The sequence below is a fragment of the Pinus tabuliformis genome, chromosome 2_2 (genome assembly GCF_031772625.1).
Source record: "Pinus tabuliformis cultivar Carrire ecotype Pingquan chromosome 2_2, CPIR1, whole genome shotgun sequence".
Taxonomy (NCBI): domain Eukaryota; kingdom Viridiplantae; phylum Streptophyta; class Pinopsida; order Pinales; family Pinaceae; genus Pinus; species Pinus tabuliformis.
Window position 1 is genome coordinate 609,505,147 of NC_142300.1, and position 17,487 is coordinate 609,522,633.

Below are 17,487 nucleotides of genomic sequence, written 5' to 3' on the forward strand. Positions count from 1 at the left end.
ACATCATACCAAAACTCCTTTGCCTCAACCAACAAACAATAAAGGATACGTAGCCCACATCTGATCCTCCATCTCCATGTAGCTTCATCGAGCCCAAAGTGCTTCCATTGCACTTTAACCTACTCGATTTCTCGATTTCGGAGCATGATCACCTTTTTATGAAATATACAATGAGGCTCTAGCTGGAATTCTCCATCTAGCTCCACCTACAATATAAACCAGTCAATCACATGATCAACATCTTTAACATATTTCTTAAGCAAGGACAAATGGAAAAAATACAGACTTTCACTGTCAGAGGCAGTGAAATTCAATAGGCTACTAGCCCAATCCTCTCAATGATCCTTAAAGGTCCATAAAACTGGGGTGTAGCTTGGCACATGACCTAATACGCAAGGATCTCTTCTTTGGTTTGATGCACAAGTACACGTGTTCCCCACCCTAGAACTCCTTGAACAACTTGTTTCAATTTGCATATCTCTTCTTCCTATCCTGTGTTGCTTTCAAATTCTTCTTTATTACCTACATTTCTTGTTCCATTTATGCCAACATGTCTGATCCAATCAACCCCCTGTTAACCAGGTCACTCCAACTAATGGGAGTATTGCAAGTCTGCCCATACAATGCCTCAAATGTACTGATCTTCAACGATTCATGATACCCATTGTTGTAGGTGAACTCTATCACTAGAATATACTCCTCCCAACTTGTATGTTGGTCCATAACATACATACTGAGCATATCCTCCAAGATCCAGTTGGCCCTCTTTGTCTATCCATTTATCTGCAGATGATAAGTTGTACTGGAGGTCAACTCTATGCCCAAACCTGCAAACAAATTCTTCGAATACTTGGAAGTGAACTTTGCATCCCTGTCTCACAAAATCTTCTTTAGAACTCCATGTAATTTGACCATTTCTCTAATGAACACCTATTCTACGTCGCTAGCTGAGAATGTAAATGTCACTGGAATGAAGTGCGCAACCTTTGTCAAATTTTCCACAAAAACCATGATGGAATTATGTTTTTTCACTCTCCCTGACAATCCTATGATAAATTCCATTTAAATGACCTCCTATTTCCATTTTAGAATCACAATCGACTGTAGCAGTCCACTTGGATGCCTGCACTCTGCCTTTACCCACTGAAAATAAAAACCCCCAACCCTAAACTCTGCTACATCCTTCTTTATATTTAGCCAATAATAAAAATTCTTCACTGCAGTCAATGTATTCTAACAGCCCGGGTGACCTAAATATGGTTTCACATGAAACTCCCTCAAGATCACCTTCTTGAGCTCATTGTTTCCTAGCACATATATCGTGTCTCTAAACCTGACTAATCCATCTACTGTAAGAGAATAGTCCACTTCATGTGCACGTGTACCTATACCACTACCTGCACCTATACATGTACTACTACCTGTACCTATACCTATACTCTGCAGAAGCCTATGCACAATCTCCATATACCTGATACCCTACTAAATTTTATGCAAGATCCTATCCTATAGATTTGTCCCATAGGAACTCATAGCTGCTATATTATTTACCTGTATCTGCTTGCTAAGAGAATTTGAGCCCCTATTCTCCTTTCCTTTGATGTATCTAATCTCAAAATCAAACTCACTGGTCCTGGCCAATCATTTAGCCTGCTTGGAATTCATATTCAGTTGGTCAAACAAGTAACTCAACCCACTGTGATCACTCATAAATAAAAAACTCCTACCAAGAAGATATTTCCTCCACATCTTCAATGCATGTATGATCACTGCTAGCTCAAGATCATGTGTTGGACAGTTCTGCTCATGCTTATTTAGTTTCCATGACTCATAGCACACTACCTATCCTTCTTGCATACGGACTCCACCAAGTCCTCTCTTGCATGCATCTGTTTATACTACAAACTCCTTGTCTGAATAAACAAACTTTAACATTGGTGCATGTGTCAACAACTACTTAAGCTGATCAAAACTAGCCTCACACTCCTCAATCCATTCAAAATTATTACCTTTCCTTTGCAATTATGTAATAGGATAAGCGATTTGAGAGAATTTCCTGATGAGCCTCCTATAATAACCTGCCAATCCCATGAAGGATCTCACCTCATTTACATTCACAGCAGTTTCCCACTGCATGATAGCTCTTGTCTTCTTTGGATCCACCGCTATGCCATCCTTGGAAACCACATGTCCCAAGTAGTGTACCTCAGTCTCAAAGAAATTTCACTTGCTGAGCTTAGCATACAACTGATGTTCTCTCAATAACCTCAACACTAGTGCTAAATTCTGAACATGTTCTTCCTTATTTTTAGAATATACCAATATGTCATCAATGAACATAATAAAAAACTTGTCCAAATAGGGATGCAACAAACTATTCATCAAGCACATAAATGTAGTTGGAGCATTCGCCAAACCGAATGGAACTACAACAAACTCATAATTCCCATACCTAGTCTCGAAAGCTATCTTGTAGATATCCTCCTCTTTAATGCATACTTGATGGTATCTAAATCTCAGATCAATCTTCAAGAACATTGTTTCTCCCTTCAGATGATCAAATAATTCATCAATCCTTAGCAATGGATACCTTTTCTTGATGGTCACTTTATTCAACTACATGTAGTCAATGCATAACCTGAGAGTATCATCCTTCCTCTTCACAAAAAATATCAGTGTCCCCCAAGGTGATACACTTGGCCTAATTTATTCCTTGTCCCACATTTCCTTCAATTGCAACTTAGCCTCTACCAACTGAGGTGTGTTAATCATGTAAGGTGCTTTTGATGCCAGAGCTACCCCTTGCACCAACTCAATAGAAAATTCTACTTCCCTGTGAGGTGGTGTTGATGCCTCGAAAATCGCTCCAACAACATTGGGGAAACCACCCGGTCCGGACCTTAGTACAGCTCCTTTTCCGTTTGGAATAGTGGCTCCGACTGGGGATGATGGGACCAGTTTCCCAGAAATACAGATAAATGGGATGGATGAGTGACTTATAGACTAATCTAGCGATAAGTGATGGACTAAAACTATCAGCGGGAATATAACAACTATAATCTATCCCGGGGAGTTATCGATTTCTAAAGTGTAGCGTTTGATAATCTGTGCTTTAAGGCAGGCATATAGATGACTCGAACGTTAAAGCATAGATGTTTAAACCATTTCAGATTGCTCTGCATAATTAGTTATGCAGAGCGATAATAGCGAATTACTACACTTTGTCATTCATATCATTGCTACATGCATGATTAAAAGAAAGGGCATATCACAAAACATCCAATAGTGGAACGAAATGGAAATTTGCTGTTACAGCGCATACATGTATTCAACAATAGCAAAAATAATAACACAGCAATTCATATAAGAGGAAAGAACGCAGATGCAGATAAAAGTACCATGTAAGCTGCTTAACAATCCAGTATATTAATCGCTATGTCGCAGTCCTTCCTTCAAACCAGAAAGCATTCCAAACAAGAGACAATAGTGCGCAATTGTATAAAACAGCCTTCTCGTTAAATTAAGAACTATCGGTCGAGTTTCACAAAAGAATAAAGACTGAAGCACAGTAGTGCAAACTTCAGCTTTTAAGTCTATTACAAAATTTTACGACCCTAATTTCCAAAACAATGAAAGGGTCTATAAATACTAATCTAATCTAAATATCTAAGAAACTGAAAAGCTACTAAATTGGCATCAATAAATATTTCTTCCATCTTTCTTGGCGATCTGGCAGTCGGCGGCAATGCTTCATGAGGTGGGCTCTTTGCCTTTAAGCCTTAGCTGACATATCGCCAGCATTGGCTCTACTTCTGGGGGAGTGTTAAGACGTGAAGTGAGCTGGGCATCATATGTGGCATCCTGAATGTCGGGGATCAGGCATCCGAGAGCATCTGTTAAGCATTTGAGGGCCGACCGTTGAGAGTGTGGCTTGACTAGAAAGAGCCAATATGCCTCGGAGGTTAAAGTATTTACTCCAGCGATTAACCTTCCCTTCTCCTCCAGGTCATGATAACTTGTTTGTTCAATCATGTTTGCTGTTGTTATGCTTCCAGGTGTGCACTGGGAGATCATGTTTGCCAAATAGAGTGTGTTGTTGACTAAATCAATCATATTGCTGGCAATCATTTTACACCTTGAAGCCGCCCTTTCCGCTTTCATCATCTGAGTGTTCCATTCCGTGAAGAGTATGTCCTTGTATGTTTCATAGATTCTGGGCAAATTTGCCGCTTTCCCCACATCAGAATCTTGCCAATCAAGATATCCGACTATGGTTTCTTCGGCCTAATCTAGCTCATTTCTAGCTTTCTCTATCTGCTGACATACTGCTGTAGATATTTCGCATAATGGCCCAGCCTCCGTAAGTTGTTGGCATAGGAGTCTGATCTGAGATATTAATGCACTATTTATTTGAGTTGCCTCTGCTCTAAACTCCTCCACTTTCTGGGTGCCCTTGATGTCCTCGAGCTGTGCTAATAGTTGAGCTATTTGCTCATCTTTTGATTTCATCATCAGCTCATTTGCCGTTCTCAACTGCGACAATGCCTCCGACAATTCTTTCTGCCTCTGGATTGCGCTCTGGTCTATCCTCTGCTTTTCGGCCTGCAGTTGCTGGGTTAATACATTGTTTTCTTGCTGTTGCGCCAGCAACTGTTCTTCTGCCTGTGTTGCCCTTTGCCTTGTTTCAACTAATTCTGCCTGTAGCGCAGAGATTTCTTGATTCTTATCTTTCAATAGAAGGCTCACCTCCGATGCTTTGTCAATTGTCGCCGCCGAATAAGCGCCTGCATATTGTGATAACTTTGTTAAGTCATCGGAGGGATCCAATTCCTCTTTCCACACTACATTACCCGTGACTGTTGGTTCGGGGAAGAGAGAAGGTTGATCAATCCTTCGCCTCTTCCTCGACCGCTTTACAACTGCCTTGTGTTTTGGGCTATAGAAAACATCCAATGGCGGAATATCTTCTATCTGTAGAATAATCTGGTCGGAGGGGTCTTTTGGAATAACTTCAACTTCTCTAGAACTTGGTGGGCCGCTGGTTCCACTTAGAACCGGAGGAGAGGTAACATCCTACGTATCGTTTGTCTTAGAATTATCCCCATCTTTTGAAAATTCCAATCCAATGATGATGGAATGAAATTGTTGCCATTCTTGTAATAAATTGGGGCCTATAGTAGTGTCCACATTGACATCGGTGGTTTGCTTCTGCTGCTCTTTCTCCTGCTCTAACCTCTGCTGCTCCTCTAACTCTTTTCTTTGTTTCTCTTCTTGCTCCCTTTTCTGCCTATCTGCCAGTTCTTTCTTTTGTTTGTCCTCTTCTTCTTTCTTTGTCTGTTCCTCTATCTCTTTCTGCTTTCTCTGTTCTTGATCCTTCTGTGCCTTCTGCTGTTTTTCTATCTGCTCCTTCTTCTGCCTCTCAGCTTGCTCTTTTCTTTGCTTTTCTGCCTGCAGCTTCTTTTGCCTTTCCTCCTGTTGTTTCTTTTGTTCTTTAGTTATAACAGGAGGTTGGCTCGTCTGTTGCCGACCAGGCTCGCTTGAGGAAGATGCTGGGGTTGTTGCCAATAAATCTAGAGGCAGAGTTTGCAACCTCTGCTCTCTAAGTTTATTGAACTCAGTTAACGTTTCATCATTGTATTTTATTTTAGCAAGCTCTTTGGCATAGCCTATCGTATCGGCGGAGACGAACAGGTCATCAAACATATCCTCTTGATGGTCAACTTTTGTTAATTTGGCCTGTTCTAGGGCAGTGTAGGCATTTTTGTTTGGATCATAGAGTCTGCTTGGGATAGTGGCTAGGGATAAAGCTTGCATCTTTGTTGCCTCCTTTTCTGCATGCTTCAGATCATGCAGCGTAAAAACACCAATTCTCAAGGGAAAAGGGGGCCAGCCTCTCTTCTTTTCTTTCTTGAGAGTTTGTGTGACACTTTCGGCCATAATCTGGTAGGAGATTTCTCGGGCCAACAATTTGTCTGGAACATATAAAGGAAGGACATGCGGCTTGGCTTGGCTCCCGAAAACCCTAATATAGGTAAAATGCTCTTCTCCAAACCAACTTGCTACAGCTGGTAAGTCGAAGGAAGCTTCATAGGAAATCTTTGGAATGGGTTTATCAAAAATGGAATAGTAAATGGGCACCATAAAACCATTACAGATTTGATACAGATGGTCTTTATAAGAAGACTTCCACAATTTTTGATGATATATATGAATGGGTGAAGGGTCCTGTGCAGTCCACCTCCACCCTAGAACAGGAAATTCGGAATTGAAACAAAGAGTGTCCATGATATATGCACTATAGTAGAACGGGGGCATTTTCCTCTCTGAAACAACAGTCTGAAATCTAAAATCTCGAACAGCTACTGCTAATTTATCTGAAAGAATAGTAGCCCAATCCATAATCCAACCGTTTACTGCTGCCTCCATTAGAGGAACCATTTCAATGGTAAAATTGGCAGAATCATGCAAACCCCACAGCCTACACATCATAATCCCCGCATAACAATAAGGAGAGGCCAAAGAATCTACCGAGTACTTACCGGAGGATTCGTGCTTGTGTTTGTTGGGATTTTGCCTCCAATCCTTGATAGGTTCAGATTCGATCTCGTTCTCGCTTGCAAACTTCTCCAAAAAGGCCTTATTATATACTTTCTCTAGCTCGGGCAAATGATACATTTGCCTTAGGTCTTCTGACTTGAATGACCCGAATATCCTCCCATCTCTGGTACTAAAAATTATGCCTGTGATGGGAATTTCTTCAATTGCCCATCGCACAATGTCGGTATAAGGAAGAATTTGTTCTCTAGCTGTTATCCTATGCAGGAAAGAGTTGGATAAATCCTTGAGAGTTTAATCAGACTTATTGGTTGAGTCCACAGTAGCTTCTACCACCGTCTTTTCTGGTTTCTCGGCTTCAATTAAGTTATAAGTTCCCTGCCAAGAAACTCTGGTGAGCCCCGTGCAAGTGGTATCGGATATTAGCCCCTTCTTCTTATTTGCGCCCGCTTGTCCTGCAGTTGGTGTTGCGGAAGCACTTGCAGTCTTCTTGGACTTCTTTCCCATCTTCTCAGATCTAGCTTCTGTGAATGAATTCTGCACAAGGAGGCAATTGGGCGTAATACACAGAGATGGCGATAAAAACTCTTAAGTGATACAGCATGTATGAATAGATGCATAACTGAAAGATTTAGCTTTTAAAATGGGCGCGGATACAATCCGTAAAAAGATTTTAGGACATGATCTTATTAATTAGCCGTTTTCAATCCGCCATTCCTTAAATGCGCATTATATCGTTATTTGGGTGAGCGATCCTCTTAAGCATGCAGATGGACGTTTTGGCGGTTGAGCATAGATGAAGGCTTGCGTGAGAGATAAAGCTTTTATTACAATTGAATTGCGCCATCCCATCACTTAACGGCTCCTCGTTGAAAACCGCGCTTTATCGGATCGCAATCGGGGGTGTGATTAGCGTGCTTTAATGGCGTGTTTTGAATATCACCGATCGCTGAATGCGATATCACATCGGCGAAAAGCTTTGGGCGCAATAAGATTTGGGTGCGATTACCGCCGATGTCCGATTCCCGATTTCGCATCGCATCGGGACAAGTCCTTGGGGATATTACAACTGTTGTAGCGCTTTACCGATCGCCGAATGCGATAAATGTATATCGCGTCGGGACTTTTGGCATGGGCATGATAACACATATATGGGGAATTGTCGATCGCCGAATGTGCCGAATTCACATCGGCGGAAAACTTTGGGGTGCTTAATTATAATTCATATGTCATTGCGATATGCGATCTTGCGATCGCTTTATCGCAATGAAAAATTATTACATAATTTCTTTTTAAGGGTTTATCCCGAAAGTTTTATAAAGTGCCTTTATTCATTTATTGGATTTTTTTGGATCATAAAAGCATTGATACCAATTCAAATTCTAAGGGGACCCATTTCATATGTTAATGTTTGGAATAAAAATGATATAAAATGGGGGGGTGTTGTAGAGCACAACAATTGGCGATTCGCTGGAAGGACCAGTTATCTCTAGAACTGATAAAAAGTTAAGCTTTTTCCAAATAGAATCTCAATCAGGAAGGGAAAATTTCTAATATAACTAGATATCTATGCATTCTGAATAAAGTAGAATTCCTTTGCCAACTTCCTCCCTTTCTAAAGAAAATAAATGCATTCTAAGTTTTAAAATAGATCTTTGATGGTTTATAATGATAAAACAGAAAACTTTTCCCAAATCAGCTTTTAAAATAAACCCCTCTGTCATAGGTAGAGCCTCTGCTGCCAGCAAACGTTTATAGTCTCGGCAGGGTTACCTTTTAACCATGCTACTGTCCATTGTTCCATTCACTTAAGAGTGTGATTAAACAGAATGAATTCAAAACATGTTTTCATATTTTGTACTTCATTTCATTTTCCTTCTTTGTTTAAGATAAAAAGCCATTGTCCTGGTTTGGTAGCCAGCTGTTGACAATGCCATTCACTGGTAGTAATCTAACTGAACAAGCTGGCTCGTGATGAGACCCCTTGTCTTGCAATTTCAAGCCATTACCTGTTTTGATAGGCAATATTGGTAATGTCAATCAAACTATTTTCCTATGAACATGGTAAGCAGGCTTGTAATAAGACCTCTTATCTTTAATCTTTTATATTTTAGAATTACACTCTGAATAACCATAAACTTTAGCGAATGGGGTGAACAAACTTTCTCCTTAAGAGCAAATGGATGACAGGATAAGAGTTAAAGATGCTGAAGATGGATTAGCTTCTATCTTAATATAGATAACCTTTGGAGACCAATTTTGAAAACCCAAAATGACTCATAGAATTTTATGTTTTGAGAGGAGTTTACAAAAGGTAGACTGCGATTTCGAAATACAAGGATATCTAATTTCCTAGAAATCATTCCTCTTGGTTTAGGATTCTATTATTTAAAAGCAAATATTGATAGTACTCCAGTGAGACAACTTTTCAATTATAGCAAAAGGTCAATGGCAGATATCTTACAACCTTATTTTCTACAAATCCTACAAACTATAAAAATCTATCAATCTAAAAGGAGAAGGGGTTACCCTCTTAATTAAAGAATTTCTTTAAGATCAGGCCATTAACAGGGAGAGAATCTCTCAACCCTGATAAATCTTGCAATACAAAGGTTGAATGGCCTATCTTTTCACAGATCTGAAATGGTCCAAGCCACAGTTTCTGGAACTTGGAGTGTTTACCTTTGTCTTCATGGGCTTTGTCCCATTTCAGAACTAAATCACCGACTTGGAATTGTTTTGAACCGGATGAGACTAAATCAAATGCCGCTTTGATGACTTGCTGGTGCTTGGCATGAATAACCTTAGCTTTTTCTCTTTCTTCTTCTAATTTGAGAATTTGATCATGTCTAAGCTGGATAGAAGAAGAAGGAGTCTCCTCAATAAACTGCACTAGGGCTAGAGAAGGAAGAACAAGATTGGTTGGTAGTATTGCTTCTTTTCCATATACAAGATTGAACGGAGAGGTTCCTATGGAAGCTTTCTGTGTTATCCTATCAGCCCACAATGCAAATACTAAGGATTTGTGCCAGTTCCTATGATTCTCTTCGATTGTTCGCTTAATAATTTTGATCAGATTCTTATTAGTTGATTCTGCTAGACCATTACCCTGAGGATAGTAATTAGCAGAATACTTTAATTTAAACCCTCTTTTAATAGCGAAATCAAATATTGCATTGCCTGAGAAATAAGAAGCATTGTAAAAAACAAGAGCGTTTGGGACACCAAACCTGGTAATGATGAATTGATCTATGAATTCAATGATGGCTTCAGAGTTTGCTGTTTTCAAAGGGACTGCCTCAACCCACTTAGTAAAATAATCGGTAGCAGTAAGAATGTACTTATGCTGCCTGGAAGAAGGTGGATTAATCTCCCCAATGATGTCCAATCCCCATTGCTCAAAAGGTTGTTCAATGTTGACTGGTTGCAAAGGGAAAGCCGCTTTTCGTTGCCTTCCACTAGAAGTTTGGCAATTGAGACATTTCCTTACATACTCGTGGGCATCTCTAAACAGAGTGGGCCAATAATATCCAGCATGAATGATTTTGTGAGCTGTTGTGTCAGCTCCAAAATGTCCTCCTGCTGGTCCATCATGTAATTCCTGCAAAACCTTTTGGGCTTCAGGTTTCTCAAGGCATCTTAATAGAACAGAATCATAATTCTTCTTAAAAAGCACATCATCAATAATTGTGAAATTCTTTGATTTTAACCTAATGGCCCTTTTATTTTTGTAAGATAAATTTGGAGGAGCATAACCGTTCTTCAAATAAAATATTAAATCTGTGTATTGAGATTCAGAATCAGTGACACTTATCTGATTGATTGATTCAGTCTGATCCATATCACTTGATTCAGGAATGTTTGATGCTCCTGCCAATATCCTGCAAAAACCTTGACCTCTAACAATCTTCGCTGGCTTTATTTCTAAATCATACTCTTGAAGCACTGTGACCCAATTTGCCCTTTTTTCACCCAACTCTTTTTGAATTAATAGTTGCCTAACTGCCGGGAAAGGGACTATTACTTTTGTGTGGGTTTTCAGAAGGAAGGGTCTATAATGCTTGACTGATTTGAATACAGCAAAGGCTTTTTTTTCAACGTCGGAGTAATTCAATTCGGCACCCTGAAGATTTGAACTGAAGAATGATATGGGTGCCTCTAAATTGTGTGCATTTGGCTGCGTAAGAACTGCAGCATAAGACACATCGGACGCAATGGTATATAATGTAAAATGATTAGAAAAATTTGGTGTATTCAAGGCTGGGGCGTTGATTATTGATTGTTTGATAACATCAAAAGCATGTTTTTCTTCTAATCCCCACCTGAAAATTGAATTCTTCTTAATCATTGTTTGTAGTGGTAATACAATTTGAGAAAAATCCGGAACAAATCGTTTAACAAAATTAATCTGGCCTAAAAATGACTGCATCGACTTTTTGTTGTGTGGGAAAGGGATTTCAGAAATTTCCTTGATCCGATCAGGATCAATATAAATGCCATCTTTAGATACAATAAAGCCTAAGAGTTTTCCTTGGTCAAGAGCAAAGAAAGACATCTTTGGGTTTAGAGAGATACCATACCTTTTGCATCGCTGAAAGATTTGATTCAAGTCATGCAAATGATCATATCTCTTTTTAGAATATACAGTAATATCGTCAAGATAGACGACTACTGTCCGATTAATCAACCCTCTAAAGGCTATATCCATAGCTCTCTGGAATGTCGCTCCTGCATTTATGAGTCCAAAAGGCATTTTTTGATATGCATATGTTCCCCATTTTGTTCTGAATGTGGTTTTAAGTTGGTCATCAGGATGAACCAGAACTTGATTATATCCTGAGAATCCATCAAGAAAGGACATCAATTCAGAACCTGCTACTGATTGGAGGATTTGCTCCATAGTAGGTAATGGGAAGTTGTCTTTTAAGCTCACTTTGTTCAGATTCCTGAAATCAATACAAATTCGAATGGCGCCATTTTTCTTTCTGACTGGCACCATATTAGAGACCCAGTTTGAATGTCGGACTGGAAAGATAATCTTGGCTTTCAAGAGTTTGTTAAGTTCCGACTTAATCTGGCTTTCTAAGTTTGGGTGTATCTTTCTTAACTTCTGCTGAATTGGTTTCTGCTCTGGAAGCATGGGAATGGTATGCTGGATAATAGACGTATCATAAGTCTTCAGATCATCATATTTCCAAGCAAAAACTTGCTTATTTTTCTTTAACAGTTTGATAAATGCTTCCTTTTCTTCCACGGAAAGTCCTAATCCTAAATTGATATTTTGAGGAGCTTGCTCAGTACCTAGATTTATCAATTCAAACCTAAGGGTAGAACTTTGAAGCTTTGCATTAATTACAGGTTTAAACCTGTCTTTGATATCATAAAGGTCTTCGAGCTTTACCACTGGCTTGGGAATCGCATTCTCTTGAGGTGTTTCTTTCATTTGGGAGTCATGCTCGTCTTCTTCAATGATTTGATTATCATAGGACTTTTCAGAGGTTAAGAATTGCAAAATATCTTCATCATGGTTGAAAACCCTCCAGTTAGTGACATTATCAGGAACTGAAGGTCTAAAAATCAATTCTACAGAAAATCTATCAAGGCTGTAGTCTTCAGAAGGCAGAAGTTTGGAAGCTACGTTGGCTAGTAGGTCGGCTGCCGAATTCTGTGACCTAGGAATTGAGGAAATGTTGAATGCTGAAAAATGTGAGGTAAGATCTTGCACTAGCGATTGATAATGCTTAAGGTGGTTTGAAAGGCAATGAATTGCATTCCTTACCTGCTTAACAATGATTTCAGAATCGCCGAACACTTTAAGATATTGGACTTTAAGGCCGATCGCCTTATATAATCCTTGGACCAAAGCTTCGTATTCGGCTGTATTATTAGTGCATTCGAACTCTAGCCTACAGGACAGCATTGTCTTTTCTCCTTGTGGACTAACCAAAATGCAACCTGCTCCTGAGCCCTCGCTGGACTTAGAGCCATCAAAATATAAAGACCAAAATAAAGGAGTATTAACAGACATATTTACAGCTTTTTCATCATCATTGAAACATCTAGTCCTATCTGTTTGTGAAAAATTCTCAATCTGAGATGTAAAATGATTGACTGAAAAAGGAGAAGGTTGGGCAGCAAAGTTACCAAAGAATGACCCTGATGAATAATTCCCCAAAATGTTATTGTTAAATGCTACAGGTTGGTTCTCTTGCTCAAATTCAGTAACTGTGTGGGTCATATGTTTCTCACGATCAATCCTTATTTGATTTGGTTTTCCCTTGTAGGGAAGCCACATATGTGACCAATCTGTGGAAATATACCCATGCAGTTTTTCGGACCAATCTCTGCTCAAAATTAAACCGTAGAATTCAGGTATGTCGGCAATTAAGATATCTATCCTCTGTACAATCCTGGGATCGACAGACAACCTGATAGTTACAGAATTAATTTCTCCCACAACCTGCACTTTGGTTCTGTCCAACTGTACAATGTGAATAGCAGACTTCTGGGGTTCGATGTTCAGTTTAGAGCAAACTGAAGCTGGCATAATGTTAGATGATGCCCCTGAATCAATTAAACAGTTGTGCAGATTTTGGTTGTAAATCTCATAGGTCAGTAGGAAGGGTGGGGTATGAGAATTGGACCTATCTCCATTCAGAACTGAGTCAGTAGCTTCAACGATACCTGGAGGAGGTTGGCCTGAATCATTGGCAGCTTTTGAGCTGGGAAGAGGTGTCATAGGGACAACATTTAATTCTTTTAGAAGTAATTTCTGTTGATGCTTTAACTTACTAAGTTCAAACAAAGTGATGTTTGCTTTAGTCTTCTTCATATCATCAACAATATTATACTCCATTGAATCGGCTAGCACTAGTGTTTTAGATGTTGAAGGAGAATTGGAAGTTGAAGGCTGGTTTTGGGGAACGGTTACAGGCGATTTCTTTGGAGGAACTTTTTCCTTTGTTGTGGTGGCACCTGCACTCCTCTTCTTTGAAGTTGCTTGGACAGGTTCAGAAGCATTTCTACTTCTAGTGGTTACCGGGAAAGCTTCTTCTTCATTATCGGTATCGGAATTAGGGAGTATGAAATCCCACATTCCGTGGCATTCAGCTACTTCTTCCTCATCATCAGTTTGGGAGGTTGTTTCCTCTTCCTCTTCTTCCTGCTCTGAATCTGCGTTAGATATGACATTCGGTGGTTTGGATTCAGTTTTCTTATAAGTCCTAAATGGTCTTTTGTTTGAGGTCTCGGCCACCTGCTTTTTAATTTCAACCATTTCGTTAGACAACGTTTTAAGGACCTTTTGTAAACCTTCCATGTCATACGGGTCCTTTGGGGTTTTCTTCTTAGAATCCTCTTTAAATGAGACTTTTTTAGCTTTTCTATCTTCCAAGGCAGCTTTCTTTTCTAGAGCATTGATGCGCTTTTCAACAGCAAGTGCTTCTTTCATGTTTTCGGCTAAGGTAGGTTTCCCAGCCCTGTCTACAAAAATCGCAATATTGGCGGGTAGGGCAGTGATATACCATTCGCTTCGTATTTGTTCACTTGGCTTGGAAGCGGTCGGGATCTTATTCAGGAGTTTATTGAATCGAGCATTAAATTCCTTGATGGGTTCCCGATGCTCTATTCTAAGGTTGGAGAGATCATTTATTAAGGTAGCTAAAGACCTATCATCTCCATATTTGGTAAGAAACTGCTCTTGGCAAGTGTTCCAACTGGTAATAGAACCAGAAGGCAAAGAGAAGTACCAGGATCCTGCTGATCCTTGCAAGGTATAAGGGAAGAGCCTAACTACAACATCTTCTTCTGCTACTCCTTTCAAGTTAACAGCTAACATGAAATTATTGATATGTTCCTCAGCCTGGGTTCCATCATCTGGATTAAATTTGGGCAGCCATTTTTCAGGGGCATCTGGTAATGGATGTAATGGTGCAGGCATATTGACGGCGCCTGGTCTTGCCCATGGATCTGCCATTATGATAGCAGTAGTAGATGATACTACCGCTGGAATTCCAGATGACTGGGAAGGAACTAATGTTGAGGAGTGAGCAGATTGGGATGTTACAATACCTATTCCCTGATGAAAAACAATATGTAGTGGAGGAGTGGATGATTGACTTTGCAGTAGGGAGGATGAAATGGAAGATGTAGATGAAAGCTCTTCACTTTCAGATCCTTCAGTATTTTTCTTAGCCCTTTTCTTTTTCGGTAAAGGGAACTCGGTGGGTTCAATACCAAGCTTTTCGCTCTGAAGTCTGGTGAGAGGGTGAGGCAAATTGAACTGCGAAGTCGCACTGCTTTGTGATACCTCAGTTTTCTGTGGTGAAATCGAGAAGCTCTGAAGTTTGTGGATAAGAGAGTGGACTTCAGGCGATTCAAGACTTAATTGTTCTAGAGTATGATGGGTTTGAGCAGTGGTAGTGGATTCCTCTTCTTCTTGTTTGGGTACTGGAGAACCAGTATGCAAATAGGAAGATTGAGGAGTTTCGGAGGGGGAATTACTCTTAGAATGGCTTATAGTTTTTGGCTTATGTGCCATTCACAGCGGATGGCCCTCCTTCTAGCGCCAAAAATGTTGATGCCTCGAAAATCGCTGCAACAACATTGGGGAAACTACCCGGTCCGGACCTTAGTACAACTCCTTTTCCGTTTGGAATAGTGGCTCCGACTAGGGATGATGGGACCAGTTTCCCAGAAATACAGAAAAATGGGATGGATGAGTGACCTATAGACTACTCTAGCGATAAGCGATGGACTAAAACTATCAGCAAGAATATAACAACTATAATCTATCCCGGGGAGTTATCGATTTCTAAAGTGTAGCGTTTGATAATCTGTGCTTTAAGGCATGCATATAGATGACTCGAACGTTAAAGCATAGATGTTTAAACCATTTAAGATTGCTCTGCATAATTAGTTATGCAGAGCGATAATAACAAATTACTACACTTTGTCATTCATATCATTGCTACATGCATGATTAAAAGAAAGGGCATATCACAAAACATCCAATAGTGGAACGAAATGGAGATTTGCTGTTACAGCGCATACATGTATTCAACAATAGCAAAAATAATAACACAGAAATTCATATAAGAGGAAAGAACGCAGATGCAGATAAAAGTACCATGTAAGCTACTTAACAATCCAGTATATTAATCACTATGTCGCAGTCCTTCCTTCAAACCAGAAAGCATTCCAAACAAGAGACAATAGTGCGCAATTGTATAAAACAGCCTTCTCGTTAAATTAAGAACTATCGGTCGAGTTTCACAAAAGAATAAAGACTGAAGCACAGTAGTGCAAACTTCAGCTTTTAAGTCTATTACAAAATTTTACGACCCTTTCCAAAACAATGAAAGGGTCTATAAATACTAATCTAATCTAAATATCTAAGAAACTGAAAAGCTACTAAATTGGCATCAATAAATATTTCTTCCATCTTTCTTGGCGATCTGGCAGTCGGCGGCAATGCTTCATGAGGTGGGCTCTTTGCCTTTAAGCCTTAGCTGACATATCGCCAGCATTGGCTCTACTTCCGGGGGAGTGTTAAGACGCGAAGTGAGCTGGGCATCATATGTGGCATCCTGAATGTCGAGGATCAGGCATCCGAGAGCATCTGTTAAGCATTTGAGGGCCGACCGTTGAGAGTGTGGCTTGACTAGAAAGAGCCAATATGCCTCGGAGGTTAAAGTATTTACTCCAGCGATTAACCTTCCCTTCTCCTCCAAGTCATGATAACTTGTTTGTTCAATCATGTTTGCTGTTGTTATGCTTCCAGGTGTGCACTGGGAGATCATGTTTGCCAAATAGAGTGTGTTGTTGACTAAATCAATCATATTGCTGGCAATCATTTTACACCTTGAAGCCGCCCTTTCCGCTTTCATCACCTGAGTGTTCCATTCCGTGAAGAGTATGTCCTTGTATGTTTCATAGATTCTGGGCAAATTTGCCGCTTTCCCCACATCAGAATCTTGCCAATCAAGATATCCGACTATGGTTTCTTCGGCCTGATCTAGCTCATTTCTGGCTTTCTCTATCTGCTGACATACTGCTGTAGATATTTCTCATAATGGCCCAGCCTCCGTAAGTTGTTGGCATAGGAGTCTGATCTGAGATATTAATGCACTATTTATTTGAGCTGCCTCTGCTCTAAACTCCTCCACTTTCTGGGTGCCCTTGATGTCCTCGAGTTGTGCTAATAGTTGAGCTATTTGCTCATCTTTTGATTTCATCATCAGCTCATTTGCCGTTCTCAACTGCGACAATGCCTCCGACAATGCCTCCGACTGGGATAGTGGCTAGGGATAAAGCTTGCATCTTTGTTGCTTCTTTTTCTGCATGCTTCAGATCATGCAGCGTAAAAACACCAATCCTCAAGGGAAAAGAGGGCCAGCCCCTCTTCTTTTCTTTCTTGAGAGTTTGTGTGACACTCTCGGCCATAATCTGGTAGGAGATTTCTCGGGCCAACAATTTTTCTGGAACATATAAAGGAAGAACATGCGGCTTGGCTTGGCTCCCGAAAACCCTAATATAGGTAAATGCTCTTCTCCAAACCAACTTGCTACAGCTGGTAAGTCGAAGGAAGCTTCATAGGAAATCTTTGGAATGGGTTTATCAAAAATGGAATAGTAAATGGGCACCATAAAACCATTACAGATTTGATACAGATGGTCTTTATAAGAAGACTTCCACAATTTTTGATGATATATATGAATGGGTGAAGGGTCCTGTGCAGTCCACCTCCACCCTAGAACAGGAAATTCGGAATTGAAACAAAGAGTGTCCATGATATATGCACTATAGTAGAACGGGGGCATTTTCCTCTCTGAAACAACAGTCTGAAATCTAAAATCTCGAACAGCTACTGCTAATTTATTTGAAAGAATAGTAGCCCAATCCATAATCCAAATGTTTACTGCTGCATCCATT

General features: G+C 40.0%; 1 pseudogene; it reads left to right on the forward strand.

Annotated features, from left to right (window-relative positions):
* The window catches only part of LOC149194133 (LRR receptor-like serine/threonine-protein kinase SIK1), a 29,825-nt pseudogene extending 15,222 nt beyond the window's left edge, over window positions 1–14,603 (forward strand).
* The last annotated feature ends 2,884 nt before the right edge of the window (window positions 14,604–17,487 follow it).